Source organism: Neophocaena asiaeorientalis, unplaced genomic scaffold, assembly GCF_003031525.2.
Source record: "Neophocaena asiaeorientalis asiaeorientalis breed wild unplaced genomic scaffold, Neophocaena_asiaeorientalis_V1.1 scaffold177, whole genome shotgun sequence".
NCBI lineage: Eukaryota > Metazoa > Chordata > Mammalia > Artiodactyla > Phocoenidae > Neophocaena > Neophocaena asiaeorientalis.
In genome coordinates this window covers 8,994,463-9,014,043 of record NW_020172779.1, presented here as the reverse complement: position 1 = coordinate 9,014,043, position 19,581 = coordinate 8,994,463, and the positions used below count along the sequence as shown (strand labels likewise).

At 48.4% G+C, this 19,581-nt stretch overlaps 1 protein-coding gene across 7 annotated transcripts in view; it reads left to right on the top strand.

The window, feature by feature from the left end:
* Window positions 1–19,581, top strand: part of MTSS1 (MTSS I-BAR domain containing 1) — a 158,702-nt gene that overhangs the window by 727 nt on the left and 138,394 nt on the right. The window lies entirely within an intron of this gene.

Here is a 19,581-nt window from a genome sequence, read left to right as displayed (position 1 = left end):
CGTGGCCTCCGGCCACCTGCGGCAGCGCTCCGGCCCGGGTGTCACCTGCTCACCGGGGCGCCGCTCCGGGCTCTGCTGGGTCACCGGGCGGGCGGCTTTTCTGGGGGTATATGATGCCTCCTGACCTCTCCCCGCTCATTGTCCCAGGGGACGGCACCGTCTCGTTTCCCTGGGGGCCCAGGGCCCCGGCTCCAAGTTTTCCATTGTCTGTCGCTGGACGGAGTGTCCGCGACCCGCGGAGTCTGGATGCCTGGGCGGACATCTGATTCCCTGGGGTACAGGGCAGGGGCTCTTCCCAGCCGTGGGAAGGAGCCCCCCGACTCGAGAGACTGGGAGGGACCTCCCTCTCCCTTGTTGGCTTTCAGGTCCACCTGGGGGAGATCTGAGCAAATTAGGTATTAATTAGGCTCTTCCAAAGCTGGCGAAGGAGTGCGTGCCTCCCCTCGGCCCTCCCCCGGGGCTCGGAGAAGTTGTTCCCAGAGCAGTTTTGCGGGGACCCCACTTCCCCTGGCTGAGGCTCCCAGCCTGAGGTCCAGACTGGGGCACCTTAAACAACTGTATCACCTAGACACCCAGCACAAACAGACTCCAGGTTTTCTCTTGGAAGGATTGTGGAGACTCAGTGTGTGTGTCCGACCGCGCGCGGGCGCGCGTGTGTGTGATGGGGGCGGGGAACAACACCCTGGCATTTTCCTGCGAAGGGTGGGACTGGGGATAACCTGATCCTTGGATGTGGATTTTCTGTGCACAGAGATAGACCAGGGCCCTGTGTTACTAATCCAAAGGAAATGTATACGAGCGAGCTGGCTGGAGGTGGGAATTGGGGGCGGTGGGGGGATTTTTTTTCATGTGTATTTAGGGAGCTTCTCTTTGGCTGTAGCCCAGCCCCAGTTTGCCTCAACAGATCCGGGGAGGTGGTGTTTAATTGAAAGCTCGGCTTCCAAAACGAGTGGGCAGGTTTGGAAAGCTGTGCAGCGGGTGGGTGTGGACAGCCCCTCTTCAGCCGCTGCCTCGGCGCCTGCGGGAGCTTTTGTCTGTTGAAGTGTAAGATTTGGAGAGGGTTCGGCCTCGGAGATGGACTTTGGGAAGGAATGCTCAGCTGTCATGGCCTGTTTCCCCCTCTTAGAACCAGCTGCCACCTCACCCGGGGTGAACTTTTTCCCAGGTGCCTCCGTCCTGGTCTTGTCCATTTTGAAATCCCTATCCAGAGCCTGTGCCTTTTGTCAGAAATTGACATCTGTGTAGCCTTATCTTCAGCGGGACCCTGCTTGCCTAGGAATGCCTCTAATCCAACCCCTTGGAATTAGATGGATTATTCCCTGTTCAAAGACAGCCCTTTCATTCCTTTGCCCCCAATCCACATTGAATAATTGAAGTGCTCTTTTGAGACAAAGCTCGGTGTTCCCTCTGTAGACTCTGGGGTCTTTCTTGTTAACTGAAATTCTATAGGCCTTATAATCAAACAGGATTTGGTTTGAGGCACACGTGTATTCTGATCACCAGGGGAAGAATTCGAGATGGGTTGGGAGAGCTGCTTGTGTTTTTTTGGAGGGGAGAAATGGATGTTTCCAGTCCCTCTGTAGTAACAAGAACCCAGTGACCTAACCCATCGACCCACTGCAGTCCCAGAGTGTTCACATCTGGAGTTTTTTCCTCGCTCTTTGTTCCTGAATCCAGAATCTAGGCTCAGTTCTTCCAATTTACAGGTTTGAACCCAAAGCCCTTCAGAAAGTAACTCACTTGAAGGTAGGCCCTAATGCTTTCTACCTGCCATCCTGGGACTGTCCTGCAGCACTTTCTGCCTGGGGGATTTGTGGGTGCTAAGGTGGCATGCTTCTCCCTCCCCAAGATTCCAGTTAAAAATACTTATTTAATGCCCTTTTAGTGCTGGATCTATAGTTTGTGGTTCATGAGTTCTTTCCCTTTGAATTGAGTTGGGTTTGTTCAACATCCTGTTGGGAAGACATTTATTTTAAAGGTTTATTTTGTTTTGGCAGTCAGAGATTTTAAAAGCGAAGTGGAGTGGAAGATGAAAACATGCTTTGGGGTCTGCAGAATTTCAGACTTTTGGGGAATAGAGAGATAAGAAGGAAAAAGAGAGGGGCGGTGTCTAATTTCCAAGATTGTTTATGCCTAAGACAGTGTTTTCGTGGAGTTTTCTTTTTAAAAGGCTTCTTCATGGAGTAGATGGCAGTGACATTTTAAAAGGGAATTAAAAAATTTGGGCGTTTAGGATAAGCAGTGTATAGTATGCTTATGCATGGAGTTACCAGCAACAAAAGTCAATTTTTAATATCTGAAATGGGCTGTCTTTCTAAGGACCTGCTTATCCTCCTTTTCACTTCCTTGAACTCCCATGATAGGTTTATGACGCCTTTGGTTCCCTTTTGCTATGAAGGACACATGTAAATGTTGGAAACCCATTTGGAATGCCATCTTGAGAACATTTTCAGGTTATTTGCTCAGAAGTGTTATTGGAGTCGGGGGGCGGGGGGAAGGGTAAGGAAAACTTTTTTTTTTAAAAGTAGCATTTGATTCTCCAAAATGTACAGCAGCACAGGAAGGGAGTCAATTTCCTCTTTGGAGAAAAAAAAAAAAAGAAAACAACAAAAAATGGAGTAATTTCAAGGCCTGGCACCATCCATCTTCCCAAACCAAAGAACCTCAAGACATGGAAAAGCTGGAGAGGATTCTTTGTGCATTCTTCTAACTATCTTTCATCTGGCTAAGTCCTGGGCTGTCAGGGTGTGTGTTTTATCCTTTTCAGGGGGTCGGGTGCAGTGAAGAAACCCTCACTTTTCTTCCATTGGGATCCTGCAACAGCTGTTAAATAACTTATTGATTCCTTGATGAGGGAAAACCCTGTAGTTTTTTCCTTTCTTCCATCCTACTCTGGTGGTCGCTAATGAATGGTGGTGTGCAAAATCGCTTACTGGCTGCCCTTCCGCCGTCCGCATAAATCAGGTTGTCTGGAGTGAGCTGGTCCCAAAGGGAAGGGGAGACTAGGGATTCATGTGGCTGGAGGCAAGGGCCCATCGCCAGTTTGTTTAGGGGACAGTAGCTTGGAAGTGACTGTGGAAGGCCAGATGACTGACTTTTGATGTTTAAACACTGTTGACTGTGTTAAGGAGATCCTGGAATCTTTTTGGAATTTCTCTCCAAGTCCCGGGAAAGACAGGCTAATGCTTCAAACAGCAGATTTGTGCCATTACTTTTTCTTTTTTAAAACTTGAGCTGTAATGAATATATAACATTAGTTTCGGGTGTACGACATGCTGATTTGATATTTGTATTTTTAAATTTTTTTAGTTAAGTAATTGAACCAGCATGTAGAATTCAGTGATGTTTGGAGAACTTTTAAGACCAGGAGACCCTGGCCAAACTTGAGGGCAGCTCAGCCTGTAGATGTCTGTCTTCTTTTAATAACTAACTTAGTTTAAAAAAAAATAGTTGGACGCTAAAATCAAATATTTTCCTCAGCCTTGTTGCTCAAGAATCAGCATGTCAGGAGCTGCATTGGGCCTGATGCAGGGAGAACTTTGTACTGGGTTGGAGAGTGTGTTCGGGGTTGTATAATGTGACTGGGGGGTGAAAAAAATACCCAAGCACACCTTGAATTCTCCACCCCACGTCTCACTTGAGGCAGGGGTGTCCTGTTACCAGCACCTGTGCCGAGCAGAATAGGGGCCTTGTTCAGTTTTCCTCCACTGCCCCCCACCTCTGTTTGCCACCAGTATCCTCTCTCCTAAGTTCTACCTAAAATTAGACCTGCTTAAGGGACTTCTTGAATTCCATGGAAATCTTTTGTGGTTCAAAGACATGTCATGATATTTTTCCTTACTTATCACAAGATCAAGAATGTGGGCAGTGGATCCAGCACTGGATAATGATTTCAGGGTTGTTTTTCACCTCTACTGTTTTGCTTTGGCTCTGGGGTGTCTGTCAGACAAGAGGTTCACTTCCTCGGTGTTTATTGAGGGCCTGCTGTGTGGAAGGCCTTTTGCTGGACTGTGAGGAACTAGCGATCCACAAGGGCTCCCCTTGGAGAGTTGCTTGTCCAGTTCAATTCAATATGGCAGTCATGAAGGAAGGGCTGGTAGTCCAGCCTGGGGAGGGACATCCGTCAGCCCCTGCAGGCCTTCCTTTTGACTTTTCAAAAAAAAAAAAAAAAGTGTTTTCTCTAGGAAGATAGCGAAAACCCAGCCAAGGCCTCCGCCAGTGGCCAGGTGCTCTGAGGGAGGCAGGCTGCTCTGTAAACGGTGACACACAAAGGTAGACAAGCAAAGCCCTTGTAAAGTACAGATGGGCCCCATGTTGCCTTTTCTCTTAGCAAATGGCTGTGTTTGTCCAGGCTTTTACAGCTTCCTCAGTTTAGGCCTGTGGGAGAAGAAGGAGAAGTGAAGATGTCATAAAACCAGTGGCAGGGAACTGCCCAGAATGGTGCCTGTTGAGAGGTTTAGGGCCTATTCTCTGTAGATCAATCTTTGGGGGCTTTTAGGTGCAAATCTTGTCGTCGAGGTTTGGGAAGAAGTCATTTTTTTTGGTCTTGGCTTGAGTGTCTCTGTGGGGAAAATCCCTCGTACGTCATATTTAACCAAATTGTTGTTTGATGCTGTGAACGTTTACGTTCTGAGATCCTAGTTGGTAATGCCCCAGATGGAGAGAGAAGGTCATTCGCAGTCACGGTTTGCATGGAAGGTAGGCTGAGTTTGAATTTTGCCCGGTTCAGCTATCACCTAGTTCTTTATGAGAGTAACGTGAACTCATAATCCTACAGTATTGATTGAGCATCAGTGACATTGCAAGCACCGAGCTTGATATCAGCAAGTCAAGATACAGGATTCCTGGTTAAATTTGAATTTCAGAGAAACAGTGAACAAGTTTTTAGCACAAGTATGTCCCACCCACACTCTGCTGCTGACCTCTTGGCCTCAGAACTCTTTTGCCTCTTGGGGGAGGGAAAAGGAAGAAGTGAAAACAATGCCTGCCCATTTGGCCAGCTCACCTGAGGTTGTTAAAATGCTTGGAGGGTGAAAAGGTTGAAACTGTTGATCCATTAGGTGCTTTATCTATTATTTTCATCTAGGCTTTTTCCATCTTCCTAGGGACGGTCAAGAGCTGGCCAGATCCTTCTGTAGCAAGACCATTTAGATGTTTATATCGGGTATGGAAAAATGAGATCATTTTGAGTTTGCCATTACTTCTTGGAACTGCCTTCAGGACACTTTCCCCTAAAACCCACACCTTTGCAAAACCCACACCTTTGCAAAAACAAAGAAATACCTCTCCCTGAACCAAAAAAAAAAAAAAAGCCAAAGGACAGATTCAGCTGCCTAGGACAGCAGACAATACGCATTTGGGACTCCTGAAAGGGAGCCGACCGATGCCTGAAGCCGTTTAACTCAGATTGCAGATTGCACTGCCGATTCGGCCTTATTAAGTAGCAAACCAGAGAGACAAATGGAATAAATTAATTGGATGAGCATTGAGGAAGCCCATTGTATTTGACTGCCAAGGTTCTCCCTCGAATGAGCTGGAGAATGCAGAAGGTTGCATCTGAGTGTGTGTTGTGTGCGCGCACATGTGTGCGCACGCAACACACATATACACATATGCATATACAGCCCCCCTCCAAAAGCAAAAGCAAAATCCACCCGGCGTAGATTCCAGAGCAGCCCACCCATTATTAATGTTTCCCACCTCTTGGCCTAGGGAAGACCTTGGCATGGGGCTGTGTCGTCTGCCGCTTCCCAATTTAAGATGCTCTTGGTGCCACCTGGTCTGTGGTAGGTGCTCTGTAATCATTGCATGTAGTGAACAGGGGGCAGCAAGGGACTCGGTGAGAATCTACTGGGTGCCAGGATTTCCCGTCATCCTCACCATCATCCCCACTTTACAGATGAGAACACTGAGGCTTGGAGTCGGTAATTTGTTTAATGCCGTGGTGAGGTGGGCTGGCATTCAGATCTTGGTTTATTTGACCTTAAAGCTGGAGCTCTTTAGAGCATGCCTAAGGTAGAGAGGGGGCTGTGGATTTATTTCCACAGCATTTCACTTGCCTGAGTCTTGCAGGAGGCCCAAGGAAGGAATCAAGGTCACATCTCTGTGCCTGCAGCCTGGAGGTGTGAGCCTGAGCTGAGATGCTGGGAGAACTCTGGGGGTGGGGGTGGTGCACAGCTCCCATCTGGCTGTCACTTTTGTGGAAATGGTTTAATTTGTGATGTATCGACGTATTGTGGCTTCCTTCCTTCTCCCACTTACCAATCTTCTCTGACAGACAACCTGCCTTTCCCCTCTCCTCTCCTTCCCCTGGGTGCGCAGAGAGGAAAGTCACCTCCATCCTTGGCTTCTGTCCTTGTCCCCATACAAAGCACCTGCAGTCTTCTCCGTGACTGGCCAGAGGGCTGCCTTTATGTGTCTGGGGAGCCCATTGGTCCCTAAGGTTGGGCGACTATGCCCATCGGTCCCCTTAATTATATGAATTAAACAAATTCACCCGGAGTTCAGTTACTCCTCAAAGAGAACTCCTTGCCTTGAACTCATATTATGTCCAGCCCTGGAACACTCTTGTAAAAGGGCTTTCCGTATTTAATTATTTCCCGGTCACCCTCGAGTTGGGTTGAGTCAGTCGAACCATTGCAAGATTGTGTTTGGGGAAGTTGATGGAATTGCCAAAAAACCTCCTTTCCGTGCTGATTTCTTGGCATATATGCCTTGGTCATAGTTTCTAAGTGGTTTTTCTTTTCCTGTCTAGTTTAAGTGGGTGGAAAAAAAATCAGTGGGGTGCCTTTTGAGCTGTGTGTCTTTTTATTTGCTTCCCCTCAAAGAATTTGGACAGTAGTGAAAGTATTAGCTTGGTCAGCACCAGCCGCCTCCCGAATCCTGGAGGTGGATGACGGGTTTGGTGGACGGAAGGTTTTGCCTGGGCCTCCCTTCCCTGCCACCTCCCACAGACAGGGGTCTCCAGGGTCCCGGAGGAGGGGGTTCTGGCTGGAGGAGGAAGAGGCAGTTCTGGGCAGGTGTGCCCATTTTGGTAGAATGGGCATGGTCACAGGGATGAGCACATTGGATTCCCTGGGAGCCATAAGACGCTGATGCCTGGACCCTAATTCCTCAGAGGGCCTGATTCAGTGCTTCTGGAGTACATCCTGGACATTAGGATTTTTAAAAGCACCCCCAGCTATACGCAGTTTAAGCACCCTCAGCGTGTTTTCTCAATCTTGCCTAAGTCTGAGTAAAAGCATCTGTACGTGGTCACACAGCAATGAGAATATGCTTAACGCTACTGGGCTTCAGGATGGTAAATTTTATGTGTATTTACTACAGTTACTAAAAATAAGAATAAATTTATAGTGAAACAACGTTAAAGTGAACACATTGGAAAATAACAACAGAAAAAGCATCTTTAGAATCCTTGGCTGTTTTTCGTTGATCTGTAATAGTCCTGTCCAGCATGATTTTCTACAGTCATGGAAATTGTCAGATATATTAGCCACTAGCCACATGTGACTTTTGAGCACTTGACGTGTGGCTAGTGCAACCGAGGAGCTGATTTTTAAATTTTATTTACTTGTAATTTGTTTAAGTTTAAACAGTCATATGTGACTAGTGGCTACGTATCGGACAGTGCAGATCTATAACATACCACCTAAGTAAAAACAGTGTGCTTGCTTGGCAACACGGCTTCCTGCCCACATTCTGTTTCCTCCTGGCCACATCACTGCCCCTAAACCCCTCCTGTAGAAATTCTGGAGCTATTGCTGACCTTGGAGTCAGAGAGGTCTGGTCTTAAATCCTGTGGGCAAATTTCTTCATCTCTCTGAGCCTCATTTTCCTTTTCTGTAAAATGGGTCTCATAAAGTACCCATCTTATAGGGTTGTTGGGGGGGATTCTGAAATGAGATCGTACTTGTAAAGGGTTTCACACAGTGCCTGGCGTACATGCACTCAGATGTTAGCTGCTGCTGTTTTCTGTCTTGCAGATTTGGGAATGAAGTATTCTGAAGTTTTGAAATCAGTAATTATCTCCACCACTTCTTAGGGCAAACATGACCCCACCCTTTACTGAGCTGTATTTAGAGCTTGCAGTGAAGTTGCAGGAAATGGAGAAGTTTAGTTTTTTTTTTCTTGCTGAGTACATCACTCCTGAGTTCATTATAACCTCATCTGGCTCAGCAGGGCCTATTGCCATTTCTCTGTTTGCAAACCCTCTGTCTGTATATAAAGGCAGGGAAGGGCTGTGTACCTGGCGGAGGTCCTCAGGGCCTTTAATTTAATGCGTAAAAGAAAAAAACCGTTTAGAGATGTTTACACCAGTGTAAGGGGAGACTGAGTTGCTTCATAAGGGCCATCTTTTTCTGTTCACCTTGTTTGAGTCGCCCCTTCTTTTTCCAGAGTGACTACCAGAGAAGTGCCTCATTTGCCTCTAGTCTGCCTTTTAGCAGCAGCTTCGTACTGGCTTCTGTCCCTTCCCAAGACTTGGCCATATTTGGGTTCTTCCTACCTGCCTACTTGCTGAATATGGCCCACCTGTCTTACCCAGGCCTTGGGGACCACCTGTGACTTGGCCCAGCAGAGTGACCTGCTCTGTGCCCAGTGTCTCCCCGCCTGGATTCCCTGGCTTCTTTGAACACATCCTGTGCTCCTCTTTCTTGCTGTTTGTCCCGCTTGGAAGAGCTTCTGTGCCGTTTTCGGCATTATCGAAATCTTTCTCATCCTTCAAGGCCTCACCAGAAAGTTACCTCATTTCTGGACCCTCATCTGCCTACCAGGTCAGAGGCCCTTGGGCATTTTTCCAAGTTCATGTTGATTCTACCTAGTACTTACTACATTCTACCTTAAGTGGTTGCCCTTGGGCTTTGAAGCCTGGCTCTGCCACTTCCTAGCTCTATTACTCTGGGCAAGTTACTCTTGTTCCTTGACACTTAATTTTCTTACCTGTAAAATGGGTAGAGTAATACTCTTCTATTAAAGTTGTGGAGGATTAAAAGAGAAAATATATGTAAAGGGCTTAGCACAAAATGAATGCTGAATAAAACTCTCTTATGTATCTATCGGAGCCAACCTAGTAATTTCCAGCAGAGTACCCTGCTGACAGCGACACTCAGATGTTTCAGAAAATATAAGAAACCTATATCTTCGCTTTGAGAATGCAATAGACAAGAGTGAAACACTTTTCAGCTTTCAGCGTGTAAATAATTTGAGAGAACACAGTATACATACTCAACAAATATGATGACTGCTCTGGGCCAGGCACTGCTGGGGGGTAGAGATACATCTATGACCTTGCCCGAAAATTGTTTAGTCTACAGGAGGAAGAGACAAGTAACTAGAAATCTGTGTGATCTGTGCCATGATAGATGTCAGCACAAGAGTTTGAGGGGGGCCTGGGGAAGGCCTCTGATTCTCATTTGGAGTAGGAAGACAGAATCAGGGGGAGGCTTTTGATACAGGTGACCCCCAAGCTGAGACCTGAGTTTTATTTTACTTACTTAACAAGCATTTTTATGGTACAACCAGGCACTATTCTAGTGCTTCACAAAGACTCTTAATCCTAACAACCCAATGAGGTAGTTATTCAATACTAGTCCATCTAACAGTGAGGGAATTACTGCTATAATTCCCATTTTGCAGATGGGGAAACTGAGGTGCAGAACGGTTAAGCCATTTGCCCCCATCTTACAACTATCAAGAGGTACAACTGGGAGTTGAGCCCAGGTAGTCTGGCTCCGGAGTCTGTACCCTTAATCCACAGTGCTGAGCTGTCTCTCACAGCATTTTAGGATTTCCTTTTCAGATTCCATAATGGGTGTATGTTATCAATTACTTTGAAGATTATTCTACCTATAGCTTTAGGACTCAGGAGGAACCAGAAAAAGCAAGAAAAATCTAGGCTGTCCTCTGAGCTGCTTCAGGAGGCCCAGGAGGCCTCCCTTTATTTCAAGAGGAGTTGGACCCGCCAACGACATGAAGTTGTTGGGCGGTGGACTCAGCCGGGGGCCGCTGATTCGTCAGCAGAGGAAAGTATGTGGGGGGCAGGCGGGGTGTGGTTCCCAAGGGTCTGACACAGTTGTCCGAGGTGACAACCACATGACACATGTTTGTTTTGCTGGAGAAACCCCCTCTGTCAGGGTCGCCCCAGTAATGGCTCTGCAACCCACACGATTGCACCTCAGGAAAGGGGGCTGTGTGCAGTAGGAGTCTGGAAAGGCTTTGAGATTAGTTCACAGGGAGACCTCAGTTTCGCTTCTGAGGCTCGGCTTGCCCCAGCTCGGCCGGCAGCTCCGGCAGCTGAGGAGGAGGCCATTAAGGAAGTCTTTGAGTTTGGTTTAATGGTCCCTCTTTGTTTTGAAGTGATTGTTTACTGAACCTTCAAAGCCAGCTCTCCAGCAGGATGTGATCTGGGGCCTGGATAATTGGATGAAGCACCCCAATAGGAAGCAAGTAGCGGGGAGCAGGGCCAGGAGTAGCTAGCTGATGGCCAGGCCCTTGGCGTCCGGGCACTGGGAGGCTCTGAGCTGCTGCTGGGGGAGGGGCATCGTCTTGCAACCGGGAGTAGACCTGAAGCAAGGATCCCCTGGAACCTGGCCTCTTTGATGTTGTGCTGGCCTTAATTAGGGACACCCTAATTAAATCACCAAGGAGAGAGCTTTCCTCTACATTTAGCATAAAGCGTTAGCAAATGTTTTGAGAGCATTTCATGAGGGATTACTTCTCCAAGATTATGTAAGTAATAGAAAGTTAATGAAAGGAAAACTAAAACCTCAGGCAAGTAAAAAATAAAAGTCACCCATAACCACTTGATTACAAAGTGGGTTATGGACACATGTTTTAGATGAAGGCTCTTGCGGCCTGTGCCCTGCCAGAAGTTTCTTTCAACACTTAGCTTTTCACTTGTGCTTTCTGTGCGTGTAATTAGAAGCCAGGTCCGTTTTAATGGCTGTGTGGTGGTCCATTGTTTTGTTTGTTTGTAGTTAATTCATTTAGTTGACACACATTTGAGGACCTGCCGTGTGCCAGGTTCTGTGTTAAGTGCTGGGGACACAGCAGTAAATAAAATGGACACAGATCTCTGCCCTCTTGGAACTTACATTCTAGTGGAGAGGGGGTGGGGGTCTGGGACAGACAAACTGAATACGTCAATTGTGTTATATTTTAGAAGGATATGTGCAATGGGAAAAAATAAAGCAGACCCAGTGTGGCAGTTTTTAAATAGGGAAGGCTTCACAGAGAAGGTGACATTTGAGCAACAGCTTATGAAGTATGTGGATATTAGAGAAATAATGAATGTTCCAGGCAAGCGAAGAGCATGTGCAAAGGCCCTGAGGTGGGAGCCAGTTACATACTGATTTGTGATTAGGCTGTGTCCCGTTTTTCACTAATTATAAGCAGCCCTCCAGTGAATATATCCTTGTAGCTGCACGTTGATTGACACTGGTGGTTTCCCCAGAAGGATTTATCCTGGGTCAAAGGTACATACTTTCATGGCTCTTGAAACCCATTGCCAGATGCCTTTCAGAAAATGTGTATGAGTTCACATTCCCATGTGCAGGTGCTTATCCCCAGGGATTACTTCTGAAGGAGCAAGGTCTGAACATCAGGACTGAGAAGTTGCTGACACCACAGCATCCAAGACTTCAGAGGGATGTGGCATCTTATCTAGAGTGATAATTCTCAAATCTGTATGCGACTTTAGCCATCAGAGCATGAGTGTCCCCTGGGGAATGTGTTAAATGCAGACCCCTGGGTCCCACCCGCAGAGATTCTGATTGTGCAGACCTGGGGCGGGGCTCAGGCGTCTGCAGGTTTAACAGACATTCCCCGGTGGTGAGTCTCTGGGAGGTGGTGCTGGGAGTGTACCATGAGTAAGTAGAAGTGGGGGTGGCTCTTGGGCCCCCCTGAGCCACCAAGAGCCTCCTCTGCAGCTCAGGAAGTGAGTAGGAAGGATCTCCCTGCTCCTCCCACCCTGTCCCCGCCCCCCAGATCACACCTTCCCTGGATGTGTTCCAGGTGAACAGAATGACTCTCATGTCTGAATGTAGCATAGTCTTCTATACTTCCTATCCTTTGCTAATTCTCTTTCTTCTGCAGGGAATGCTTCCTCCTGTCCTTTCTTTCCTTCCTCTTGGCCCAGAAAATTCCCTTTTGTCCTTTAAGACCTCGGTGAGGAATCACCCCCCTCCAGAAATTTGCACCAACCCCACCTTCCAGTGCTTTATATCTGGAGTGTGGCGCCCTCCAAAGGCTTTGGGATTGGTGGCTTACACAGCAGCATTCCTCAACACTCTGGCCTGTTTTAACACCCCCCCCCCCCGCCCCCGGCCCGGTGCCTGTGCATAGTAGGTGCTCATTAAATGTCCCAGTCAGGGTGGCTGGCCTTGTATGTTGACTCACTAAAATAGCAGTTGCTGGCATTTCTGGAGTTCTAAGTTTCTAAGTGCTAGTCATCCTTCTATGCCCTCGTATTCTTTCACTTACTCTCGTTAACATCCTTTGAGGTGGGAACTACCGGGGCTATCATTTACAGATGAAGACAGAGCAGCAATGGATAACTGAGTCACTTAGGTCTCCAGTGGGGAGATCTGAAGTTGGGCAGCCTGACTCAACCCACTAGACCACACTGATCCTTTTAGACACTGGATTAGACTGCCCATCAGGGCCCTCTATCCAGGCAAAGAGAAGGACATTCCGTGGATTGACACTAAAAAAGGGCAATGACTATAGAAGTAACAAACACGGCCCTTTTTTGTGGTACCCACCCAGGTGTCATTCCTAATAGCCCGGCTGGGAATTGGGGCTTGTGGAGTTCAGTGGAAGGGGAAATCTGTTTAGTGGAAGGTGGCAGTGCCCACGAAGTGTGCACAGAGCTGTAAGGTCCTTTTCACAGGCATATTTATTGCTGGTGAGCTTGAGTAGGTGGGTGAGGGTGGGCGTGCAAGGAGGCAACCACTGATTATCCGAGTGGCTGCCATCCACTTGATGGACAGGGATAATTAGTGGATTAGGCAAGCCCCAATCAGAAAATAAAAGCCCAGGAATGGTTTTGATGATGGATGGGCTTACGCAGCGCCTTTCATCAGAGGATCTTGGGAGCCCTTCATCTTGTAGGATGGGGTGGGGAAGGATGGCTTTGGGGACAAAGCTGTGACAGGCACCCACTTCTGGAAGCTGCACATTCCTGCCTTGTGCTTCAAGAAGCATGGAGTCCAGAGGCACTCCTGCTTTGGTCAGAAACTTCCTCTTGAAGCTTTGCTTTTCGTTTCCCTAAAGCCTGAGGTCACTAAGGGGTGTCCCTAGAAGAAGAAGGAGAGGGATGATATGGACTGCGTTCCTCACACCCACCCTGGGGAGAGACCCGGTGGCAGGGGTGGTGGCAGCAGCCTATAGAGATGCTCCAGACAGGCTCTCCAACCTCCTGGGAGAAGCAGATCAGTTCTAGTATCCACAGGAAACCTGAAGACTTAACAGAATTATCCATAATCACACTGCTAATGGTGGTGAATGAACATTTCCCGTGCATTTCTATCAGACGTTTTTTGCACAAAGAGCTTTTCTTTGTTTTGTGTTTTCTTTTTCACATGGTGGAGAATCTTGACCATTCCTGGGTCGACGTTACAGCTTGTCCAGGGCCTTTGTGGTTGTAATCGGGGGTTATGTGTTTGGAGCCCTTGGTCTCCACTTTACTTTGTCTGGGCTCCTACTGAACCCAGTATAAAGCAGGACCCAGCCTGCCTACTGAGTGGCTTTCTGCAGCCCTGGGGCTGGGCCGGGAGGCTGGGTCTGTGCATCTTGCTGCTTGCACTTAGCAGAATCAGGGCAGCGCTTGGGCCACAAAGTCAGGCAGATTTAGGATCAAGTTTCAGCCTAGACCCCTAGGATGCAACCTTCCTGGTCCTTGGTTTCTTCAGCTGTGAGATAATTAGGAGCACCCGCCTCATTGGGTTTTTGTGAACAGGTAATAAGTGTGTGTATCAAGCTGTGCTCCTCCGAGTGTGGCCTGTGGACCAGCAGCCTCGGCCTTACTCAGATTAAACATGCAACATCCAGGCCCCACCTCAGACCAAGGGAATCAGAACCTGCATTTTTGCAAGATCCCCAGGTGATGGATATGAAAGTTAACATTGGGGAAATGCTGATCTATGTATCGGGCATCTAGCAACCATTTAGAACTTGGTGATGCTTAATGATGATGGTGGTGACAGCGATGCTTGTCAAGGTGAAAAGAAGGGCTTGGGAGATGACCTGTCCACTCGTATATCCAAGACTTGGATTCTCATCAGCCATAACCACTGGTGAGCCAGCCTCTGTCTGGAACTTTTGAGCTGGAACCCGACTCCCTATGGCCTGTCCCCGCTGGTCCCTGTTTCATTCTCAGCTGAGCCGAATTCTGCCTCCTCGTGAGAGTCCCCTCCAGTCTCTGGCTCCTCTCAGACGGTCCCTTCTCTCACCAAGGCTCCCGGCTCCTCTCTGTTCCCCAGGTGGCAGCACGGTGTCTGATTCCCTCAGCTGTGCCCCGAGGTTCTGCTGTCACAGCGGCGGGGCTGGGAGAGGCAGTTGCTGCATTATTTATGGGGCATCGTTAACCAGCCGGGCTGATGAGTTACGCGCAGTTTATTCTGCTGTGCCGTGTGGGGGATGCCATCCCAGGCCTCTGGTTAATACAAAACAAAGCAAAGCAAAACAGAGCCCCCAGTCAGCATGACCACTGGCTGAGCCCTGTACTCGGGTTAGGCAAGTGGCCTGCCCAGCCATCTGGCTGTGGGGAAAGCAGAGGAGAGGACAGGAACTCGGGGGTGTTCTTGGAGCTCAACCTTGAGGGTAGGCAGGGCAGCCCGCTTGCATGTTTGCTTAGGTGGCCACCAAACTCTTGGGGAGTCGACGGAGATCAGATGGTCTTTTTCTGTCAGAAGTAAGAGAATAACTTCATTCTCCTCCCCACTCCCCAAGGGACCAGGCTGCCGTCAGGTATGTGATGCGGTAGCCAGCTTCTCTTGTCACCATGCTGGTTTGGGATTTATGTCACTCGCCATCTGGATGAAGGCCCCGTTTGTAGTTCAACCCTGGATCTTGTCCTGGATGGCCGCCCATGGTCCCCTTGTCCATCCTTCCATCTCCTGCTTCTCCCAGCATAAATGCGCCACTCCGGTGTCCCTTGGAGGAGCCCACTTGTGCTGTTTCTGCTTCCCTGTCTTTGTTCCTCTTATCAGAAATGCTTTTCCTTCCTCCCTCCATTTTTCTGTCCTCGAGCCCACAGTTCAGCGGGGGAGACTCGGGCTCAGAGACGGCCAACTGCGTGATATGAAGGAAGCAGGTGGGTCCCAGGATACTCTGCAAAAGGTGACATTTGAGCTGGGTGGTGACGGCCGAGTAGGAGTTTTCCAGATCGCTGAATCCCCCTGGAGGTTAGAATAAGAGAACAGCCTTCGGAGGGGCTGTGTGGTGGGCGCCCCGACTGGTGGCTGCGGAGTTAGAGCACGTCTTCAGGGAATCCCCATCTCTCTCCCTGTAGGGAAGTGGAGACGGTCAGGCAGCTAGATGCAGAGAGCCCTCCACGTGCTTGCTGGGTTTTTGTTGTTGTTGTTGTTTTTTGCGGTACGCGGGCCTCTCACTGTTGTGGCCCCTCCCGTTGCGGCGCACAGGCTCCAGATGCGCAGGCTCAGCGGCCATGGCTCACGGGCCCAGCTGCTCCGCGGCATGTGGGATCTTCCCGGACCAGGGCACGAACCCGCGTCCCCTGCATCAGCAGGCGGACTCCCAACCACTGCGCCACCAGGGAAGCCCCTCCACGTGCTTGTAAACACACCAGCTTTGACGGGGAACTCTTCCATTCTCCCAGAACCCTGTGTGATCTGAGTTCTATTCTCAACAAACTGTCAGGGCTTCACAACCTCCCTGCCTGCCTCTCCAAAGAAATTCAGAGGGTTCCAGAGGGAGGAGAGCCTGTTTCCCTTCACCTGTGACTTTGGACTTGGCAGAGCCCAGGCGCTCAGTGGGCGTCTTATTTTCGTTGACTTTGGTATGTCTGGAAAGCTGTGAAACCCTTCCATGTTCTCTGTTGAACTCCGCAGTGGGGTCTGTGTTGAGGCTTTCTCATAGCTCTGGGGATACATGGTGAATAGAGCCCGCCAGGCACATAGCCCCAGGAGACAGCTTTCTGGGACTTCTTGGTGGGCGGTGCAGATTAGAAAATTAAGGACCACGTCGGACTTGCTTTCTGAAAGGATTCTCAGTGTACACAGTGCCTCGACTGGCAAACTTCTTTTGAAATTTGAGTCTGCTCCCCTTTGCCCAGCCTTGTCGTCTAGAACGACCCAGTGCTTTTTCTCTCAGTTACCATTTTATCTTCCTACGGGTGCCTTCTCCCTCCTTCCTCACTTCCTCCAAGCGTTTGAATTTTTGTAGTAAAACTTTCAGGTGGGTAGAAACTTTTTGTTTTTCCTTGAAAGAAACTTTAAAAAAAAAAAAAATCTGAAACAACCCAACATCACCTTGCCTTTAAATTTTAATAACATTTATACACTTAAAAAAAAAATTCTCAACAAGGAGGTTTTTGTCTTCTGTTCTTAGAAGTTCTTTTTTTTTTTTTTTTTAAAGAATCCATTAAATTATATATTGCCTAAAACAGGTGGGCCTGACACTCTTTGAGAGACTGTCAGATATCATCAAGTGGGGAGAGAGCTGCGGTTGGCAGCCTTCTTCTGGCTGAGTGGGTGTTCGTAGGCAGAGAGCTGGGTGCTGTACCCCCTAACTGGAGCGGGGACCCTCCTTTTGTTGCTAATTTGGTAAAGACTGGAATGAGGCTCCCAGTGGGGGCAGATAAGTAGTTTTTAAAGTGGTTTGAGCAGCTGTTTTCAGGCACATTCATCTGGGGTTTAAGTACTCCACCTGCCATGTACTTGGGAACGGCAGAGACATTGACTGACACTGTGTGTCCCACTGCCATGCTCTGTGTCTGCTTTAACTATGGTGAACTCATAGTGAGATGCACAGTCCGAACTGTACTTAGGACTAAGAATGAGGGATCCCAGCCTGGGTGGACCATCTGACCTTGAGAGTTTTAAACATCTCTCCCAGCATCCCGAAGGAGATTCCTGGGAGCCTGCAGACGCTGGGATCAATCCTGTCAAAGGTCACTGGACACTTACTGAGTGCCTGGCGCTGCTCTGAGCACTTTAGATGTCTGACTTCATTTCTTCCTCACACCAGCCCTGGGCAGTGGTGACTTACCCAGGCAGAGGTCGGATGACCTGCCCGATGTCCCATGGCAGACGGGAGAGCTAGGATTCTAGCCAGGAGATGGGCCCCTGGAGTTTGTGTTCCTTATTCCTTCCCAACATTCTTTCAGTGTTCTGTGATGTCAGTGTTCAATAACAGTGATGGAATTATGCATTTTTTTTTGGTTGATCATTATAAGAAACTGGCCTGAGAGGTCAAGTGACTTACCCCCATAATTTACTGCCAGGGCTGTGGCTAGAACTCAGGATTTGGGGCTCCCTGCACAGGCCGTTTGCCATTCTGGCGTGTTTTCAGTGAATGTGCCTCACCTTTTTCTTTTTTAATTTAATTAGCTTATTTATTTTTGGCTGCATTGGGTCTTCGTTGCTGCACGCGGGCTTTCTCTAGTTGCGGCGAGCGGGGGGGCTACTCTTCGTTGCGGTGTGCAGGCTTCTCGTTGCGGTGGCTTCTCGTTGTGGAGCACGGGCTCTGGGCACGCTGGCTTCAGTAGTTGTGGCTCGCGGGCTCTAGAGCGCAGGCTCAGTAGTTGCGGTGCACGGGCTTAGTTGCTCCGCGGCGTGTGGGATCTTCCCGGACCAGGGCTCGAACCCCTGTCCCCTGCATTGGCAGGCGGATTCTTAACCACTGAGCCACCAGGGAAGCCCCTCACCTTTTTCTTAAGAAATATTATGGATCATCTCAGTGACCTTCTTCAGGGGTTCCGTGGATGGGAGTGGCTGCAGCTGGGGAGAGGAGGACCTGGCTCTCGTGTCCTATGTGCAGATGAGCGATGATGGTTCCTTTGGCTAGAAGTTGATGGTCCGTGTCTCTGAACATCCTCAGGCCTTTCATAAAGCTTCTCATACTGTCTTGTGGACCAGAAAGAGAAGGGATGCCTAGCTGAGGCTGTGATTGGTTAGTTGCACTCTTGTGCTCTTAAGGATGCTTAACTGATTTCCATCTGGACAGAGATCTCTAGTGACCAGCCAGAGGACTCTGATCTCAGCCTTTACCCTTAATTACTTGGATGTAAATGTAGAAGGCATGTTCATACCAGGACTTGATAAGAAAATTGTAAATATATTAATTAGGTGCTATACTTGAGATTCCCCACAGTGTCTTGATGGGCCTAGAAAGGTAGCCTGAGCCCTCACAACGTTTCGTTCAACACAAATAAAGTTATGCTTTTGGGTTGAAGAGACCCCCTGGGGCACAAAGATGGGATGGAGGCTAAGTGGTTTAGCAGATGATGACAGGACCTGTGCATGGATTTTGGTGTCAGTAGCTCAGATGTAGCTGCCAAAGGACTTCTGCCAGTAGCCAGCCAGACAGCTTCCCTGGCCTGGTGCAGCTCGGTGTCCTGTTGGGCGCACACTGCCACTTGGAGGAATAAATCCAGCACCTGCAGTTGGGCCAAGCAGGTCCCAAATGGCCAAATGCAGAATTGGTGGTTGTGATCTAGCAGCATGCACGAAACAGACTTCAGGGTTTGGGTGGATTGTAAATTCACGGTGCTGTTGTTGCCAGAAATGCTAATTTGATCTTAAATTTTTTAATGTAATGACTTCATTGTTTTTATAAAAATGATACATGGGGCTGCCCTGGTGGCGCAGCGGTTGAGAGTCCGCCTGCCGATGCAGGGGACACGGGTTCGTGCCCCGGTCTGGGAGGATCCCACATACCGCGGAGCGGCTGGGCCCGTGAGCCATGGCCGCTGAGCCTGCGTGTCCGGAGCCTGTGCTCCGCAACGGGAGAGGCCACAACAGTGAGGGGCCTGCGTACCGCAAAAAAAAAAAAAATGAAAAGTGACCTTTTTTTAAAAAAAAAAAAAAAAAAAAAAAAAAAAAAAAATGATACATGACCCTTATTTAAAAAAAACAAAACAAAACTATGGCCATGGAGGAAGGTACAAACAAGAAAACAGCACATTGGTCCAAATCTTAGCTCCCAGAAATATTCCATTATAATATTTGGTACACGGTTTTCCAGATGTCTCTGTGCACATTTTCAGACAGACTTGATAGCTCGAGAAATGTATAAATGGGCACTTTTATTAACATGTTCTATGCAAGATATTTTCAAAATAAAAATATGTTTAATTTTACTTTCACTGAATGGAAGAATTGAAACTGAAGTGAAGTAATACTGAAGAAATTGCAGAACTTCAGATAACTGTTTCTTCCCTAGAAGAAATCAGTTTCTCAGACATTCCTCTAAGGCAGTGGTTCTTAACTGGGGGTGACTTTGCCCTGTAGGAGCCATCTGGCAGTGTCTGGAGACATTTTGTCACGTCCAGTGGCATCTGTGAATGTTCCTGACATCTGGTGAATAGAGGTCAGGGATCCTGCTAAGCATCTTGCAATGTAC